Source organism: Pipistrellus kuhlii, unplaced genomic scaffold (genome assembly GCF_014108245.1).
Source record: "Pipistrellus kuhlii isolate mPipKuh1 unplaced genomic scaffold, mPipKuh1.p scaffold_m20_p_19, whole genome shotgun sequence".
In the NCBI taxonomy this organism is placed as follows: domain Eukaryota; kingdom Metazoa; phylum Chordata; class Mammalia; order Chiroptera; family Vespertilionidae; genus Pipistrellus; species Pipistrellus kuhlii.
The window spans coordinates 7,903,837-7,923,560 of NW_023425504.1; positions in this window are offsets into that span (position 1 = coordinate 7,903,837).

Here is a 19,724-nt window from a genome sequence, read left to right on the forward strand (position 1 = left end):
TTTCAGGTGTACCACATAATTATTCAGTATTTGTATATATTGCAAAATGATCACCACAGTAAGTCAACGTCTGTCACCATACATAATTACAATTTTTTTCTTCTGATGAGAAGAATTAAGATCTACTCTCTTAGCAGCTTTCAAATATACAGTACAATATTATTATTATTATTATTATTATTATTATTATTATTATATATTTTATTGATTTTTTACAGAGAGGAAGAGACAGGGATAGAGAGTTAGAAACATCAATGAGAGAGAATCATGGACCAGCTGCCTCTTGCACACCCCCTACTGGGGATGTGCCCGCAACCAAGGTATTTGCCCTTGACTGGAATCGAACCCAGGACCTTTCAGTCCGCGGGCCAACACTCTAGCCATTGAGCCAAACCGGTTTCGGCTACAGTACAATATTATTAACTACTAGTTAATTTTGGCCAGTGCTCGAAATTCGTACATGGAAGGGGGGTGTCCCTTAGTTCGGCCTGCCCCCTCTCCAATCTGGGACCCCTCAGGGGATGTCACACATCCTTCTTACAATCTGGGACCACTGGCTCCTTACCACTCACCTGCCTGCCTGCTTGATTGCCCCTAACCACTCTGCTGGCCTGCTCACCCCCAACAGCCCCCCACCAGCCTTCTGGCCCCCAACAAGCCCCACTGTCAGCCTGCTTGCCCCAATTGCCCCCTCTGCCTGCCCGCCTGATCACCCCCAACTGCCCTCCCCTCCTGGCTTGATCACCCCTAACTGCGTGGGCCCTGCCACCATGGCTTTGTCCAGAAGGTCTCTTGGTCTAATTAGCATATTACCCTTTTATTAGTATAAATAGCTCAGGCACTTCTTGTTTAAAAGCTTTCAATGACATCTCTCCCTGTCTCATGGCTACACTGCCCTGAATGACCTGGCCCCTCACTGGCTTAATCGCTTACCACTCTCTCCTTTGCTCCACTCCAGCCCCACTGAATTCCTGGCTGTTCCTCAAACAGGTTAAATTCCCTCTTGTCTTTACCCTCTCTATTTTCTCTCCCTGAAATTCTCACCACCACCACCCCAGACATCCTCAGGACTTGCTCTCTCACGTCAGCCAAATCTTTTTACCTCTTTTTACTTCTTCATAGCACTTTTCACCTCTTGACATCATATTGCTTATTTTTTACAGTTTGTCAACCTTTCTAAAATAATGCCTGGAACATAGTAAGGGGTTTAGTAAATATTTGTTGAGTGAGTGAATGAGTAGTGATGAAGAGAAAAAAAAAATTACTGAAATATTCACACAAATGTGCAACTGCAATGGTAATAAATCAATATCTGGTACTAGTAGAGCTCTGATAAGGATACTTGACTTCATCCGAAATCTTCCCTGTGGAAATAATGCTTGGGCTGATATCTAAGAAGCCTAGAAGGAGTTAACCAAAAAAAGAAGAAAGAGATGAGTGTTCCCAGCTGAGGAAACCACCTGTGCAAAAGCCCTGTGGTAGGAAATGTCTGATAATTATGCTCAAACAGGAAAAAATAAAGCCATGTGCATTTAAAATGACAACTGTGGGAGGGAACATGGTACAAAATGAGCTGAAGAAGTAGGCAGAGACCAGAGCAAACAGGGATTTGCAGGCTATATGAAAGAATTTTGTCTTTTTCCTAAGAAGAACAAGAAGCTTTTACAGTGTTTTAGAAATATGTGTTGAGGAGTGTGGGGAAGGGGACAGATATGAATTTTGAAAACATCAATCTGGCTGCAGTATAGACCAATGATTGAGAGAGAAATAGATGTCAATAGACCAGTTAGAGGGGTGTTCGCTTAGTGGGGAGACAATGGCAGCAGCATGTAGGGATTAGAGGAAGAAGGTGGAAGTAGAAGGAAGTGGATGGATTTAAGATGTAATAAGAAAATAAAATAATAGATTTGGTATGGACTTGATATAAGAAATGAGGAATAGCCGAAACTGGTTTGGCTCAGTGGATAGAGTGTCAGCCTGTGGACTGAAAGGCCCCGGGTTCGATTCCGGTCAAGGGCATGTACCTTGGTTGCGGGCACATCCCCAGTGAGGGGTATGCAGGAGGCAGCTGGTCGGTGATTCTCTCTCATCGATGTTTCTAACTCTCTATCCCTCTCTCTTCCTCTCTGTAAAAAATCAATCATATATATATATATATATATATATATATATATATATATATAATTTTTTTTTTAAGAAAGAAATGAGGAATAGCAAGGATTAGTTCTAGGTTTGGAGGTTGTATAACCTGATTGATGAGTGTGACTTTCACTGAGATATGAAACATTTAATAGTGTCATCTTCAGTAAAGAAAATAAAGACTTCTGTTTGGACATGTTGATTTTGAGGAGTCTTTGAGCCATCTCAGAAGAGATGAGCCTTAGCCAGTTTGGTTCATTGGATAGAGTGCTGGCCGGTGGACTGAAAAGTCCCGGGCTTCATTCCAGTCAAGGGCACAAACTTTGATTGCAGGCTCTCCCAGGCCTGGTCTGGGCCCTGGTCCTGACTCGTGCAGTAGGCAACCAATTGGTGTGTTTCTCTCACATCTATATTTCTCTCTGTCTTTCCCTCTTTCTTCTACTCTCTCTAAAAATCAATGGGAAAATATCCTCGGTTGAGATTTAAAAAAGAGAGAGATGACATTTTTCAGTGGGGAGAGAGCTCTGAGTTGGAGATATTAATCTGGGGCCTGATGGTACATAGATAGTTATTGAAGCCTTGTGCTCTAACTCACTCAAGGAGAGTAGAGAGTGAGACATAAAGAACTAATATCAAGTCTTATGTAACTGGCTAGGTGGAATTGATGAGCCAGCAAACATTACTGAGGGGAAAAAATGGGCAAAGAGGTGGGATAAAAATCAGGAGAGTGATTGTACACTAATCCCCAAAGAAGAACATGTTTCAAGATGGTAGAGCTGGTCACACAGGACAAATGCTGCTGAGAAGTGGGAGAATCTGATACCTGAAAAATTTCTGTTGGATTTAGTATTATGGAGGTCATAAGTGACCTTAGAGAGAAATGTTTGCTGGAGTGTGAGGTCAGAGACAGAGTCAAGTGGGATGAAAGAAGAGGAAAACAACTGACAGTATGGAGAGTACTTTGCAAGTGTTTGGAGGTGAAAGACTTTGAAAAAATAGAGCAGAATCTGGTAGCGGGAGTATGAAGGGTCAAATGAGTTTGCTCTTCCTTTTTCTTTTTTTAAAATATTTTATTGATTTTTTACAGAGAAGAAGAGAGAGGGATGGAGAGTTAGAAACATTGATGAGAGAGAAACATTGATCAGCTGCCTCTTGTACACGCCCTGGGGATGTGCCCACAACCAAGGTACATGCCCTTGACCGGAATCGAACCTGGGACCTTTCAGTCTGCAGGCCAGCGCTCTATCCACTGAGCCAAACCGGTTTTGGCTGCCCTTCCTTTTTCTTTTTTTAATATATATAGTTTACTTTTGATAGTATTACAGATACATTTCCTTTTACCCCCTTTACCTCCCTCTTCTCAGCCCCTACAGACCCACCCTCAAATCGTCATTATTTTTTTCTTAAAGTAATAGATTTGGACATGATTAAAGGCCAGTGGAAATAATCCAGTTAAGAATAAGAGGTTGAATATACTACAAAAAAAAAGAACTATTAATAATATAAAACTCTGGAGAAAGTAAGAGGAGAGGATAGGATCAACATACAGGTGGAAGTCTTGGCTTTAAATAGGAGAAGGAAATGAGCATGGGGTGGGCACATACATATAAAATGTATAACCTTGGCACCTATGGTAGATATTTATTAACTTATTTTTAGTGGTAGAAGAATTGGACTAGGAGGCAAGAGATCTTGTATAAGATCTTTCCCTAGAAAGATTTACTCCCTTAGGGAAGTTATTTCTCATTTCTTTGCTCAGTTTTAAAGTGAGAGTGCTCTATTAGATGATCTCTAAGATTTCTTATATCTGTGCCACTCTAAACAAATCAAAAGAATGTAAAATTCAAAATGGCAGAAAATTAACAACCTAGAATGTTCATTTTTATTATTTTCAAATGCAAGTGCTCACTTTCAGTTCAAGGTGATGAACTAAACCAGTGTGTTTAATCTCATCTTCCTTTTAAAACACCACTAGTCTTACTTGGTTTGGCTCAGTGGATTGAGTGTTAGTGTGGGAACTAAAGGGTCTCCAGTTCGATTCCAATAACATATGCTCAGGTTGCAGGCTTAATCCCCATTAGGAAGTGTCAGGAGGCAGCTGATCAGTGATTCTCTCTCCTCATTGGTGTTTCTATCTCTCACTCTCTCTTCCTCTTTGAAATCAATAAAAATATATTTAAAAAAACACACAAAATAAAATCCCACTAAAATGCCTAAAGAAATATAAAAATAATAAGAAAAATCTAGAACAATGCTACAAAGCCAGAAAAGATATTCAGACCAGAGAAACAAAATTACTGATAGTTATTCATTACTTTCAATGGGGTAGATACTGCACTAAATAGTCTACATGTATTATACCACATAAATAACTTTACAAAATAAGTACTATTATTATCAAAGTTTAAAAATTAGTAAACAGAGCTACAATGAAGTTAAGAGCTTGTCCAAGCCAGGCAGTCTGATTCTGGAGTCTGTATTGTAAACCACTGTTATGTAATCTTTCAGCAACAATAAGTATTTATGCAAGTTATTGAATATAATGTGGAATCTACACTCTGCTAACACAGGAATAAGAGAAAGATATTAGAGAAATGATTATAAGTCCCAGAAAACCTCAAAATAGGGGCTAGCTAGCAGCTAGAGTGAGTCATGGAGCAAAAAGCAGAGAGAAGTTAGTTAAAGATCTGCCAAAGCAACTGGGCCACTCTCCAACTCTGTACACTGTGAGAACCTCTTTCTCAATAAACTACTTGTGCACAGAGACAGAGCCTGCTGTGGATTTTGTCATTGGATAGAGAAATTGGGAGAGCCCAGGTAATTTGAGGACCACTATAAGGATATGGACACAAATGGCATCTTGGCACAGCAGTTCAATCCTCTAAAGAACTATATATCTAATAAGACATTTTCCCAACCTCTGACTAAACCTGTTCCCTATTCATGCTTCATAAATGGGAATCCTCCTATTGGCACACCCCTTGCCATTCACCTGCACAGCTCTGTAGTATTTAGAGAAAAAGCCTCTCAGATGAATAGTGACCTTCACAATGGCTGAGTGCTCCAAATCAGTCACCAAAATGTAGCAATGTAATCCTTCATATGAATGGGAAATCATAAGACATTTAAGAAAAACCAAAAACATAAAAGAAAAACACTAGGATGAACAAGCAAAGTACAAATAGGAATTTCATATTTTTAAAGATTTCAAATTGGTAGAGAACAGATGGATTAATCAACTGATGGGTATTGAGAAAATTGGCTATTTCTTTTGAAACAAATCAAATTAGAGGCCTATCTTAATCTTGTTACCCTATTTCTCTCTCCAATTTCTCCATCTCTACTGAATTATTTCTATCATCATTCAAATATACCCATGTATTTCTCATTTTTAACAACCCAAACATCTTTATTTCCTCTGTTCCCCTTCACAGCAACACTTTCTTGAACTTGTTGTCCATGGTTGGTCACCATCTTTACTTCTCACCTTTTCTTGTGATCCTAGACCTACTTCAGTGGGGTTTCCATTTTTACCACTCCAATGTATTGATCTTATAAAAGTCACCAATCCCATCAATGTTACTAAACCCAATGACATCTCTATGTGCTCATCCTATTCAACCTCTTAGAGGTATTTAGCAGGATTGATAACTCCTTTTGTTCTTCATACATTCTCTTGGCTTCTTCCATGGCGTCACTCTCTTCTGTTTTTTTTTTTTTTTTCCCCTGACTTCATTGGCTTCTTTCCAATCTTCTTTGCTCAATTTTGAAACATTGGATTGCCTCAAGGAGTAACTAGTTCTGAGCTCTCTCTTTTGATTCTATTATCTCTCTTTTGATGATTTCAGCCCCAGAAGAATTTTACATATCTTCTATGTTACTATGGCAAACAGATTCACATCTCTACCCTGACCTCTTCTCTACCTTTAGGCATCTCAAATGTAATATGTCTAAAACTGAGTCTTAATTCCCCCATTCCGATTTGTTCCTCATGTTTTATGCAAAGGTAAAAACCATAAGTGTTAAATACAAACATACAAGTTAAACTTTAAATTACAAAAAGAATAGATAGAAGCACATAAATGGGAAATATATTACAATAAGTATAATATTGAGCTGGGGAAGGTCTTTCTAAGCATGACACAAAACTCAGGAGTCATAAAAAAGTGAATATGTGTGCCTAAAACCAACATAACGTTTCAAGGATAAGGACAGGCTGAAAGCAATTTCTTGCAGTACCTATAACAAATGGTTACTATCTATAATACAAAAAGACTTTTACAAATTATTAAAAGACAAAGCCAATAGAAAACTTGATCGTCTATGAATAATCAAATGCAAGCTAAATAAGTGCAAATAGTAAGCATTTGCAGAGCTGCTTAACTTCTCTAGTTATTAGGGAAATACAAATTGAAATAGGATACCATTTTCTTTTTAAAAATTTTCTCAATGATAATATTGGCAACAATTTTAAAGATCAATAATTATTAATAACAATATGGGAAACAAACACTTTTACACATTGTGAGTGGTGGTGTGAGTTCAATATTTCTGGAGGGCAATTTGGCCTAATGGATGGAGACTTAAAATTCAAGATTTATGATGCATTAACCCTACTTTATAAAATATTTTTAATACTAAAAGATATGTTAAAATAGACTGGCATTTGAAAAAAACAAATGTCTGATTTATAACAAGATAACTGCAAGTCAGCTGTAAAATTTTAGCATAAACACGGCTCATCTGTGCAAACCTTGAGAGAGACTGATAACACTGTTGGTATTTGCTTAATTTAAAAACAAAACTAAACCAAACTAAAACATGCCAGTCTATAGAGAGGTAGAGTAAAAAATCTCTCTTTATTGGATGGATAGAGCCTGTGGCAATTAAATAAAGCAAAGTTTTCCTGGGGAGGGTTACAGAGGAAAGGAGTTGCAGGGTAAAAGGAACTGCTGTGCATAGGCCTTCAGTAATGTGGTGGTGAGTTGGAATGGATGGAACGCGTTTTAAAGTCCTGTGATTAGGTCTCAGTCTTTCAGTGAGCCTGTGTTCCTGGAATGTGAACTTAACCAGTATTTCTCAGGGCTCTTCCTTCCAGCTTAAATGCTTAGGTAGTACAGAGTAGTTAGAAACTCAGATCGACATAAATAAAAGAAGAGCATTGGAGAAGAAATAAGTATAAGTTTAGGAAAAAAAATCTTTCCCTTAACCTTATATTCTCCTCTAAAAATTTGCCCCATTCTCTGCAAAAATCCTCCAAATAATCACCTATAGTTGCTGTCTCCACATTCTTGTCTTCCATTCTCTTCTCACCCTCTCCCCAATTTGAGCATTCTGCTGAAATGGCTCTTATCAACTATCACTGACCACCTCCAATTTTCCAAATTCAATGGTCAATTCTCTGTCCTCATCTTTACCTCCCAGCATCCTTGGGCACAACTGATCACTTCTGCCTTCCTGAAATACTGTCCTTTCTTGGCCTCCAGAAACCCATAGCTCCTCTTTTTCCTCCCATATCCCTGGTCACTCATTCTCAACCTGTTTTTCTATCCCCTCTTTCTTTGTTTCACCACCAAATGCTCACATACCTGAAGGGTTGGCCTGTTCCTTTCAGTGTGTCCTGGAATTACTGGACAGAGGACCCAGCCCTGAGTGAGTCTGCCTAAGGCAGGTTGGTAGTGCGTATGTTCTTGACTTTGTGCAGGAAAAATTTCACAACACAAGTCCAGGTGACTATGAGGAAGCATTTATTAACCCTTGGGACACAGTAAAACAAGGAAGGGCTTAGTAAGAAGCAACAGAAAAGCCTAGGCTGATCTGCCTTAGAAGTCTGGGAAGACAGAGAAGACAGAGAAAAGGAGCCTTGAGAACAGGTTCAGGGGACTAGCCTGTAAAGAGCAGCTGCTGCCCACTGCTCCCCAAGTTGCAAGCCTCCTGAGGTCTCTTGGAATTTAGAAGATGGATGCCTGTGGGGAAAAAGTAGGGGAAGGAGAGGGAGAAGGGAAGGTGGGAGCTACTCCTCAGAGAGAGAGCACAAGCTGGGTTCTTTGTCTTGAGGCTTTATGTCTTTTTCACAGGCAGGAATCTTAGGGGAGGCCTCAGGGGAGTGTTTTAGCAGAATTCTTATCAATTTTTTAGGTGTACCCTTCCAGGGCCATGGTCTTCACTGATTGGTCAGTGTCAGGGCAGGGGTTTGTTAGTCATTATAGCTGGTCCTGTGTCACCCACCCAATATTGCTGCTTTTCTGGGTCAGGAGCTGGAATACAACTGAGGCCTAAATGTTGTTTCTAGGAAGGTGACTTTCTCTATCTGCTGTCAATTGCTCTGTCAGTTTGTTCAGCTGCCTCACTTTCCCTATTCCACTTGTCCTGGCTTACTGACCTGTCTCATTGGGGACTCCTCACCCTGTCCCCTGCTTTAAATGTCATCTAGATGCTGTCAACGAATTTAGCTTTCTAGCTCTAACTTTATCCCTAAGTTTCAGAGTTACATCTCAAATCGTCTATTTGATACATCCCCATTGATGTCATATATGCATCTCAAACTTAATATGACCCCAAGTAGAGATTAACTCTACCCGCAAGTCCTGTGCTTTCAAAATCTTATCTCATTGCTTTTATGTTACAGATAAGTATTGCTCCTCCTCCATTGCCATACTTGAAGTTCTGAACATTCTTCTAAAAATATGAAGCTCCTCACAGGCTACAATGCATTTATTATGATTATTCTCAAAACTGAAAAAATATTTGGTGGTCTATTATATGCCAGTCACTGTTCCAGTGACTAAGGAGACAACAGAGAACAGGAGAAAGCCCTGGCTATTACAGAGCTTGTATGCTGCTAGAGTGGTGAAAGGATGGGATTTGGGAACAAGTAGGCAAATAAACAAGACAATTTGTTGCTCAAAAGGGTTCAACATTAAGCATCAAGGGAGGGAGGTGGGGTCGTCAAAATTTCCAAGAAAGGTTATCCTCAAGCAGTCTAAAGGATGAGAGAGATCCATCCAGCTTAGCTGGGGAAAGAGCATTCCAGGCTGAGGCATGTGCAAAGGTCCTGAGGTAGGAATGTGAACCCAAAATAATGTCAGTGTGACTGAAGAATGATGCACTAGGAAGAGTTCTGCAATGAATCTGCATAGACAGGCAGGCCAAGATGATTCAGAGCTTTGTGAGCAGGCCATAGTAAGAAGTTTGGATTTTATTTTAAGTGCTACCGGAGTGTTTTAATGGAAAGCCATAAGGGTATTTTAAGCAGTGATTTTTTTTTTTTTAAATAACTCTGGTTGTCATGTAGTACTATGGGGGAAGTGGACATGGGGAGAAGTATTCAGATTTGGGGGGTTTTGGGAGTTAGAGCCAACAGGGCTTAGGGGTGACAAATAAAGGAGAGAGAGAAATTCAAGATGATTCCTAGATTTTTGGTTTGGACAGTTGGGCTACTGAGCTGGGAAGACTAGAAAACGAATAGGATTATTTATTTTGATATTGAAATAATCAAGAATGGTGATGAGGAAGGAATGCCCATTTAGTTGCTAGATTGGATGTTGCTTAATAAAGTCAATTGAATCTTCAACTTAACAAAAAGAATGGTGATGAGGTAGTGGTGAAGCTAATGCCTCTGCAAATGAATGAATGGGAGTGTGCCAGCATATCCATAGGATAAATTCATACATTCAACAAGTATTTATTGAGCCTCTATTATGTGTCAGGCACTGTCCTGGGCTGTAAAAGTGGTATTACTGAATCAATACCACTTTTTTTTTTTGGCTGTCTTGTCTCAATATACAATAGATTACAGCTGCTATTTGAGGAGGGTCCATGTCTAATGCTGCCTTTATCCTCACTGTTCCACCTCATCTAGCATACTTTTGGACATACACTAGCCCAATATATACTTGCTAATTAACTGAGAAAAATTACATTTAAAAGATTTCATAGTGAGTAAAAATACACTAAATCAATAGTCTAACACTACCAGTATCTTAATATGGTAATCAACATATTCTTAGCAAGAGGTGATAGAAAAACATTAAATGGCAAAATTTTAACAGCCCAATCTATAATTTCTTAAGAATCACCTAAAAACAAAAACTTATATTGTTTATTTAAAAGGGAACATAGCCCAGCCCATGTACCAAGAGGTCACTGGTTTGACTCCTGGTCAGGGCACATGCCTGGGTTTCAGGCTTGATTCCCAGTAGGGGACATGCTGGAGGCAGCCAATTGATATTGCTCTCATTGATATTTGATATTCCTCACTCTCTCTCTCCCTGTCCCATTCTCTCTAAAAAATTAATAAAAATGTATTTAAAACAAAACAAACAAAAAACACACTAGAAACCTAAAATAAATAAATAGACAGACAAACAAACAAACAAACAAACAAATAAATAAATGGTAGTACAAGTCCTGGCCAGATAGTTCAGTTGGTTAGTGTTGTCCCAGTTTGCCAAGGTTTCAGTTCTATTCCTGGTCAGGGCACATATAAGAATAAACCAATGAATGCACAAATAGGTGGAACAACAAAAATTGATGTTCCTCTCTCCCTTTCTCTCTCTAAAATCAAGCAATCAATCAATAAAAAATTTAAAAATTAAATACCTGGACAGGTGGCTCAGGTGATTAGAACATCATTCCATACACCAAAAGATTGCAGGTTCTATTCCAGGTCAGGGCACATACCTATGTTTTAGTTTGATCAGTTCTGGGTTCCTACAAGGGGAATTTCTTACATCAATATTTCTGTCTCTCTCTCTCTCTCTCTCTCTCTCTCTCTCTCTCTCTCCTTTCTACTCTCTCTAAAATCATTAAACATATCCTCAGGTGAGGATAAAAATAAATAAATTCATAAATAAATAAAAATAAAATATTTTAAAATTTAATTTTATTGCTTAAGATATTACAAATAGTAGTATATATGTGTCCTTTCCCTCCCTCCCCGACCTTCCCCCAGCCTCTCTTACCCCCCATCACTTGCTCTCATCCCCCCCGCCCCCAGTGTCTTGCATCCATTGGTTATGCTTATATGCATGCGTACAAGTCCTTTGGTTGATCTCATACCCTCCTGCGACCATCCCCTATCTTCCCACTGTAGTTTGACAATCTGTTCAATGCTTCTTTGCCACTATGCATTTTTGTTCAACAGTTTGTAATGTTATTTATCCAATCTATTAAAGAGTAACATGCAAATTGACCATCACTCCAAGACATAAGATGGCCGTCCCCATGTGGTCAAAGATGACTGCCCTATGTGGACACAAGATGGCCATCACATGATGGCTGGCAGAGGAGGGCAGTTGTGGGCAGTTAGGGGTGACCAGGCCAGCAGAGGAGAGCAGTTGGGGGAGACCAAGCCAGCAAGGGAGGGCAGTTGGGGGGGCGGGGAGAGCAAGCCTGCAGGGGAAGGCATTTGGGGGGGGGGACCAGGCCTGCAGTAGAGGGCATTTTGGGGGGGGGGGAGACACCAGGAAGGGGAGGGAAGTTGGGGGGAGACCAGATCTGCAGGGGAGGGCAGTGTGGGTGATCAGGCCAGCAGGGAGAGCAGTTAGAGGTGACAGGGCCAGCAGATGAGGGCAGTTGGGGGAGACCAGGTCTGCAGGGGAGGGCAGTTAGAGGGGACTAGGCCTGCAATGGAAGAAAGTTGGGGGGACCCAGGAGAGGGTAGTTGGGGGGGACCAGGCCTGCAGGGGAGGGCAGTTGTGAACAATCAGGCCATAAGAGAGGGCAGTTAGGGGTGACTGGGCCAGCAGAGGAGGGCAGTTGGGGGGGACCCAGGCCAATAGGGAAGGGCAGTTGGGGGAGACCAGGCCTGCAGGGGAGGGCAGTTGTGGGCAATAAGGACAGCAGGGAGGGCAGTTTGGGTGTGCAGGCCAGCAGGGGAGGGGATTTGGGGGCAATTGGCCAGCCAGGGATCAGTTAGGTGTTGATCAGGCTGGCAGGGGAGTGGTTAGGGGGTGATCAGGCTGGCAGGCAGAAGCAATTAGGGCAATCAGGCAGAGATAGGCAAGCGGTTGGAGCCAGCAGTCCTGGATTGTGAGAGGGATGTCCTAAATTGGAGAGGATGCAGGATGGGCTGAGGGACACCTTCCCTCCCTGTGAATGAATTTCATGAGCCAGGCCTCTATAAATGAGTGAGATCATGTGGCATTTATCTTTCACTGACTGGCTTATTTCACTTAGCATAATGCTTTCCAGTTCCATCCATGTTGTTGAAAATGGTAAGAGTTCCTTCTTTTTTATAGCAGCATAGTATTGCATTGTGTAGATGTACCACAGTTTTCTAATCCATTCATCTGCTGATGGGCATTTAGGCTGTTTCCAAATCTTAGCTATTGTAAATTGCACTGCTATGAACATAGGGGTGCATATATCCTTTCTGATTGGTGTTTCTGTTTTCTTAGGATATATTCCTAGAAGTGGTATTACTGGGTCAAATGGCAGTTCCATTTTTAACTTTTTGGTGAAACACCATACTGTTTTCACAGTGGCTGCACCAGACCACATTCCCAACAGCATTGCATGAAGATTCCTTTTTCTCCCCATCCTCACCAGTGCTTGTCATTTGTTGATTTGTTGATGATAGCTATTCTGACCGGTGTGAGATGGCACCTCATTGTTGTTTTGATTTGCATCTCTCAGATGATTAGTGACTTCGAGCATGTTTTCATGTGTCTCTTGGCTTTCTGAAAAATGTCCTCTTTGGAAAAATGTCTATTTAGGTCCTTTGCTAATTTTTTGATTGGATTGTTTATCTTCTTTTTGTTTAGTTGTACGAGTTCTCTGTAAATATTGGAGATTAAACCCTTATCAGAGATAACTGGCAAATATGTTCTCCCATGCAGTGGGCTTTCTTAATGTTTTGTTGATGGTTTCTTATGCTGTGAAGAAGGTTTTACTTTGATGTAGTCCCATTTATTTATTTTCTCTTTTGTTTCCATTGCCCTAGGAGCTGTATTGGTAAAGATATCAGTATGACAAATGTCTGCAATTTTGTTTCCTATGGCTTCTAAGATTTTTATGGTTACACATCTTACGTTTAAGTCATTTATTCATTTTGGGTTTATTTTTGTGTATGGTGTAAGTTCGTGGTCTTGTTTCATTTTTTTGCAAGTATCTGTCCAGTTTTCCCAACACCATTTTTGAAGAGACTGTCTTGACTCCATTGTATGTTCTTGCCTCATTTGTCAAATATTAATGGAGCATAATGGCTTGTGTTGATTTCTAGGTTCTCTGTTCTGTTTCACTGGTCTATATGTCTGTTCTTGTGCTAGTAACAGGCAGTTTTGAGAACAGTGGCTTTGTAGTATAGCTTAAAATCTGGTATTGTGATCCATCCAACATTGTTCTTTTTTTAGCATAAACACTGCTATGCATCTATTCAGATCTTTTCTTATTCCAGATTAATTTTTGGAGAATTTGTTCTAGGTCTTTGAGATATGCCATTGGTGGGCGGGGAGGGTATGAATGGGAGGCGGGGAAATGGTAAGATATGTACACAGATAATAATTTTTAAAAATATGCCATTGCTTTGGGTAGTATGGACATTTTAATGATGTTGATTCTACCAATCCATGAGCATGGTATATTCTTCCATTTGTTCATGTGTTCCTCTCTCTCTCTCTCTCTCTCTCTCTCTCTCTCTCTCTCTCTCTCTCTCTCTCTCTCTCTCTCTTTAGCGTCCTGAAAATTTCTAAGTACAGGTACTTTGTCTCATTGGTTAAGTTTATTCCTAGATATCTTAATTTTTTTGTTGCAATGGTAAATGGGATTGCTTTTTATTTTCTCTTTCTGTGAGTTCATTATTGATGTATAGAAAAGCCATAAACTTCTGGGTGTTAATTTTGTATCCTGCTACATTGTATCCTGCTACATTTGATAGGATAAACAAGTATTCATAAAGGATATTGACCTGTAATTCTCTTTCATTGTATTGTCTTTATCTGGTTTTGGGATTAGGATAATGCTGGCTTCATAGAAAGAGCTTGGAAGTGCTCCTTCCTCTTGAATATTTTGGAATATTCTGAGAAAGATAGGTTTTACTTCTTCTCTGAATGTTTGATAAAACTCCCCTGTGAAGCCATCTGGTCCAGGTCTTTCGTTTGTTGGAAGGTTTTGTGGTTTTTTTTAATTATTATTACTGCTTCAATTTCCTCCCATAGTTATCATCCTATTCAGATTTTTTTATTCCTCCTGGTTGAGTTTTGGAGGGTCATATTTTTTAAGAGTATGTTCATTTCTTCTAGGTTGATAAGTTTGTTGGAGTAGATTTGCTCATAGTATTTTTTTATGATTCTTCATATTTCTGTGTGGACTGTTGTTATTTCACCTTTTTCATTTCTGATTTTGTTTATTTGGTTCCTCTCTCTTTGATTCTTGGTGAACCTGCCTAGAAGTCCATCAATCTTGTTTATCCTTTCAAAAAACCAGCTCTTGGTGTCATTGATCTTTTTTCTTTTTTAAAATATATTTAATTGATTTTTTACAGAGTGGAAGAGAGAGGGATAGAGACTTAGAAACATCAATGAGGGAGAAACACCAACCAGCTACCTCCTGCACACCCCCCACTGGGGATGTGCCCGCAACCAAGGTACATGCCCTTGACCAGAATTGAACCAGGGACCTTTCAGTCCACACGTTGACATTCTATCCACTGAGCCAAACCGGTTTTGGCTGATCTTTTGTATTGTTGATTTTGTGTGTGTGTGTGTGTGTGTGTGTGTGTTGTTGTTTTTTTTTGTTTGTTTGTTTGTTTTTGTTTTTTGGTCTCCATGTCATTTATTTCCACTCTGATCTTTATTATTTCCTTCCTTCTGCTCACACTTCGCTTTTCTTGTTGTTCTCTATTTAATTCTTCAATTTTCAGAGTTAGATGTTTCCTTACTAGTTTTTCTTGGTTTTGTTTGTTTGTTTGAGGTAGGCCTGTAATACTATAAACTTCCCTCTCAGGACTGCTTTCACTGTGTTTTGGATTGTCATGCTTTCATTGTCATTTGTTTCCAGGATGTTTTTTATGTCTTCTTTGATCTCTTTTTTTTAAAATATATTTTATTGATTTTTTACAGAGAGGAAGGGAGAGAGATAGAGAGCTATCGATAGAAACATCAATGAGAGAGAGTCATCGATCAGCTGCCTCTTGCACACCCCCCCCCACTGGGGATATGCCCACAACCAAGGTACATTCCCTTGAGCGGAATTGAACCTGGGACCTTTCAGTCTGCAGGTTGACACTCTATCCACTAAGCCAAACTGGTCCCGGATCTTCTTTGATCTCTTTGGTAACCCACTCATTGTTTAATAGTGTGCTATTCAGCTGCCACGTGTTTGATTTTTTTTATTGTAGTTGATTTCTGATTTTACTCCATTGTGATCTGAAAAGATGCTTGATATGATTTCAATTCTTTTGAATTTGGAGAGACTTTGCCTGTGTCCCAATATGTAATCTATCTTTGAAAATGTCCCATTTGTGCTTGAGAAGAATGTATATTCTATAGTTTGGGGGTGGAATAATGTCAATTAAGTCCATCTGAGCCATTTAAGATTGATGTTTCTTTGCTATTTTTTTGTCTAGAGTAGGTGTGTCGAACTCAATCAGAGAAGGGGCCAAAATCTAAAATCCAGCCTAAATCGTGGGCCGAATGGTTTACTGAACAGTCATAAACTGTCATTGTGATGGAAACGCAGCGGAGTGCAGTGATGACAGCGTGGTGCGGGCCACATTGCAAGGCCTGGCGGGACGGATTTGGCCCGCGGGCCTTGTGTTTTACACATGTGGTCTAGAGGATTTATCCAGTGACATTAATGGGGTATTAAAATCCCCTACTATGATTGTGTTGCTGTCAATCTCTCCATAATATCTTCCAGAGTTTTTTATGCATTTGGGTGTTTCTGCATTGAGGCAAAAATGTTTACCAGAGGTATATCCTCTTGTTGGATCAATCCCTTTAGAATTATGATGTGGCCTTTATGTCTCTTGTTAGGGTCTTCACTTTTAGGTATATTTTGTCAGATATAATTATTGCTACCCCAGCTTTTTTTTTATTTCCATTTGCCTGATAGATATTTTTCTTTTTCTTTTTTTATATGGAAGATATTTTTCTATCTCTTCACTTTCAGTCTGTGTGAGTCCCTTGTTCTGAGGTTGGTCTCTTATAGACAGCATATATATAGGTCATGTTTTCTTATCCATTTACTCAATGTCTTTTGATTGGAGCATTTAATCCATTTATGTTTAATGCTATTATTGACTAGAGGCCCAGTGCACAAAATTCATTCATGGTGGTGTATGTGTCCCTCAACCCAGCCTGCACCCTCTCCAATCTGGGACCCCTTGAGGGATGTTCAACTGCCCATTTAGACCAGATCCCACCGAGATCAGGTCTAAATGGGCAGTCGGACACCCCTCTCACAATCCAGGACTGCTGGCTTCCAACTGCTAGCCTGCCTGCCTTCCTGATTGCCCCTAACCGCTTCTGCCTGCCAGCCTCATCACCCCCAAACCACTCCCCTGCCAGCCTGATTAATGCCTAACTGCTCCCCTGCCAGTCTCTTTGTCCCTAACTGCCCTCCTCTGCAGGTCTTGTCACCCATAACTGCCCTCTTCAGCAGGTCTGGTCACCCCTAACTGCCCTCCGCTGCAGCCCTGGTCCCCCTCAACTGCTTTCCCTTGCAGTCCTGAGTTCCCCCCAACTGCCCTTCCCTGGAGGCCCAGTTGCCCCCAACTTCCCTCCTCTACTGGCCTGGTCACCCCTAACTGCCCTCCCCTGCAGGCTTGATCACCCACAACTGCCTTCCCTTGCAGGCCTGGTCCCTCCCAACTGCCCTCCCTTGCTGGCCAGCTGGTGGTGGCCATCTTGTGTCCACATAGGGCAGCCATCTTTGACCACATGGGGGCAGCCTCTTGTGTGTTGGAGTGATGGTCAATTTGCATATTACTCTTTTATTAGATAGGATAGAAACCTGCTACATGGTTGGGGGCCAGCTGGTTTGCCCTGAAGTGTGTCCCGGATCAGAATGGGGGTCCCCTTGGGGAGGGGCAGCCTGGATGAGAGGCCTGTGGTGGTTTGCAGGCCATCCACTCCTCCAGTGACCCAAGCGGAGGCCCTGGTATCTAGCTTTGAGCAGAGCAAAGTTTGTAGCTTTGTGGTCGCCTGATTGCATTGGGGGGAACAGATTCCCAGTGTCCATGCGGGTACCCAGGCTCAAATTCCCGTAGGAGCCGCAGCCCTGTGTGAGGGGCAGGTCTAGCAGTCCTTATGGCACTGCAGCGAGCCTGCATGGAGGGGGATGAGCTCTGTGACTCACAGAAATCTGCAGCCAGGATTTCTGGATTCTTGGTGTCTCTGGGTCTGCAGCTGTGGTTACAGGTCTTTGTCTCTAGTGGCTGTAGGATCCTGGTTTGCATCTGAAACCAGGTTGGGTGTTGCTGAGGCTAGGATCCTAGTCTCAAGCAGTTCTGTTTTTCAAGGTGGCATGGTCTCTGTGCTTGCACTGGCCGCCCCTGGAGTGTATGGTGGCAGTGGAGTTTTGCTATCTAAGACTGCCCAGTTTGGCAGCCCCTTGGAAGACCTGCAGGATCTAACTATCTATAGTTCATACACACACACACCACGCCCACACACTCCTCTATCACTCCCTCACTCTCTCCCTCCCTATCTTCTTGCAGGTCATCATTTTAATCTCCAAAATAAAATATTTTTTTTAAAAAGGAAAAACTCCCCTTTACAAAAATAAGGTAGGAGTTTAAGATATCACTGTAATGTTGCATGCTTCCATTTCATTTATTTCCTTTCTTGGTGATTCTTTTTTTTATGTAGTGATTTGAGAGAGATAGAAAGGGGGAGAGAGAGAGAGAGAGAGAGAGAGAGAGAGAGAGAGAGAGAGAGAGAGAGAGAGAGAGAGGGGGGGGGGGGGGGAGATTTCACTTATTTATGTATTCATGGGTTTAATCTTATATGTGCTCTGACAGGGATGGAACCCATAACCTTGGTGTATTGGGATGATGGCCTAATCATCTGAGCTACCGGCCTAGGGCTAAGATATCATATTTTCAAACTTTAAAGTTAGATATACAGTTGAGCCTAGAAATTTTTACATTAAGGTGTTAAAAGTTTATCACTAGAAATTAGACTTAAATAATTTCTATGAGAAAGCTGGAAATGGTGAATCAAAAAATACTTATTAGAGCTTTACTCTTCTAATATTATCATGGTTATTTCAGCAGAAACATTCAGCAGAAGTGGTACAAAAAGTAGAGTCCTGGCAGCACAAAAGCCACCATTGTGCTGCTGTTGCTGTCCTAGCTTTCTTTATTGGCCTGGGACTGCCAGTGCATTTTAATATCACAGCCTGTAAAATCTACTGACAACTAAACTATAAACACAAGCCAACCTGCTTATGCTTTCTATTTGAGAATAATGCAGCTGACAAATAATAATATCAGTATCCTATTGGTTTCAAATGAAAAGTAAAACTTATCTGTAGGTCTCTGAACACCTAAAAATGAAGTATTTTTAAATATTTCATTTAAACTATGAAGTATTTTTCTCAATCTATTCCTGTAATAATTGTTCAAGAATTTCAGGCTATTTGCAATATCAATTTGTGATTTAGGAAAATGTTTAATACTTAATTTTTATTTTTCAATTACACTTGACATGCAAAATTGTATTCGTTTCAGGTATACAACACAGTGATTGGACATTTATGTAATTTACAACATGATCCCCCCAATATTTCCAATATTCACCTGGCACCATAGTTATTACAATATTGACTATATTCTGTATGCTATACTTTACATCTCTGTGACTGTTTTTAAATTTGTTGATTTTTAGAGAAAGAGAAACATAGATTTGTTGTTCCATTTATTTATGCATTCATTGGTTGCTTCTTGTATGTGCTTTGACTAGGGATCAAACCTGAAACCTTGTCATATTGGGATGAAACCCTAACACCATAAACTATTTAGTTAGGGCCTCTGTGACTGTCTTTATAAGGGGCAATTTGTACTTCTTAATTCCTTTATCTTTTTCACTCAGTAACTTTTTTCTTATATCAGGTATTTTACATAGAGATGTAAAGTCAGTCATGTAAATGACATGTGATAAGAGGAAAATTAATTTGAGCAAACTGATTTTAAATGATGTGACTGTCTGGAAAAAAACCAAACACTAAAAAGGCATGGTTTATATCTGAAAGAGGCCCAATAAGGACAAAACAATGTATGGACAAATATTTACGAAAGGCAAGCTTATAAGCCTTCTACTGTTCTCCAAGCCACGGTTTTGTTCAAATAATTTGAGTGCTTCTGGGCATTACACTGAAAGGTTGGTTTACTTAATGGACACAGACAATAGGGGGGGGTGAGGGCTTGAGTGGGGGGGTGGTAAGAGGTGGGGATGGAGGGGTTAATTTCAGCTCTGAATGAGTAAACTAGAAGTGTCTTCAGGGGAGGTAATGGTGGAATAAGGACACATATCTAACACAATAATCAATAAAGAAATTAAAAAAAAAAAGACTCGTTATTTCAGAAAGGCGTATGCAGAAAATTAGCTAAATCCTCCCCTTTCCAAGCCTCAGAAACACCA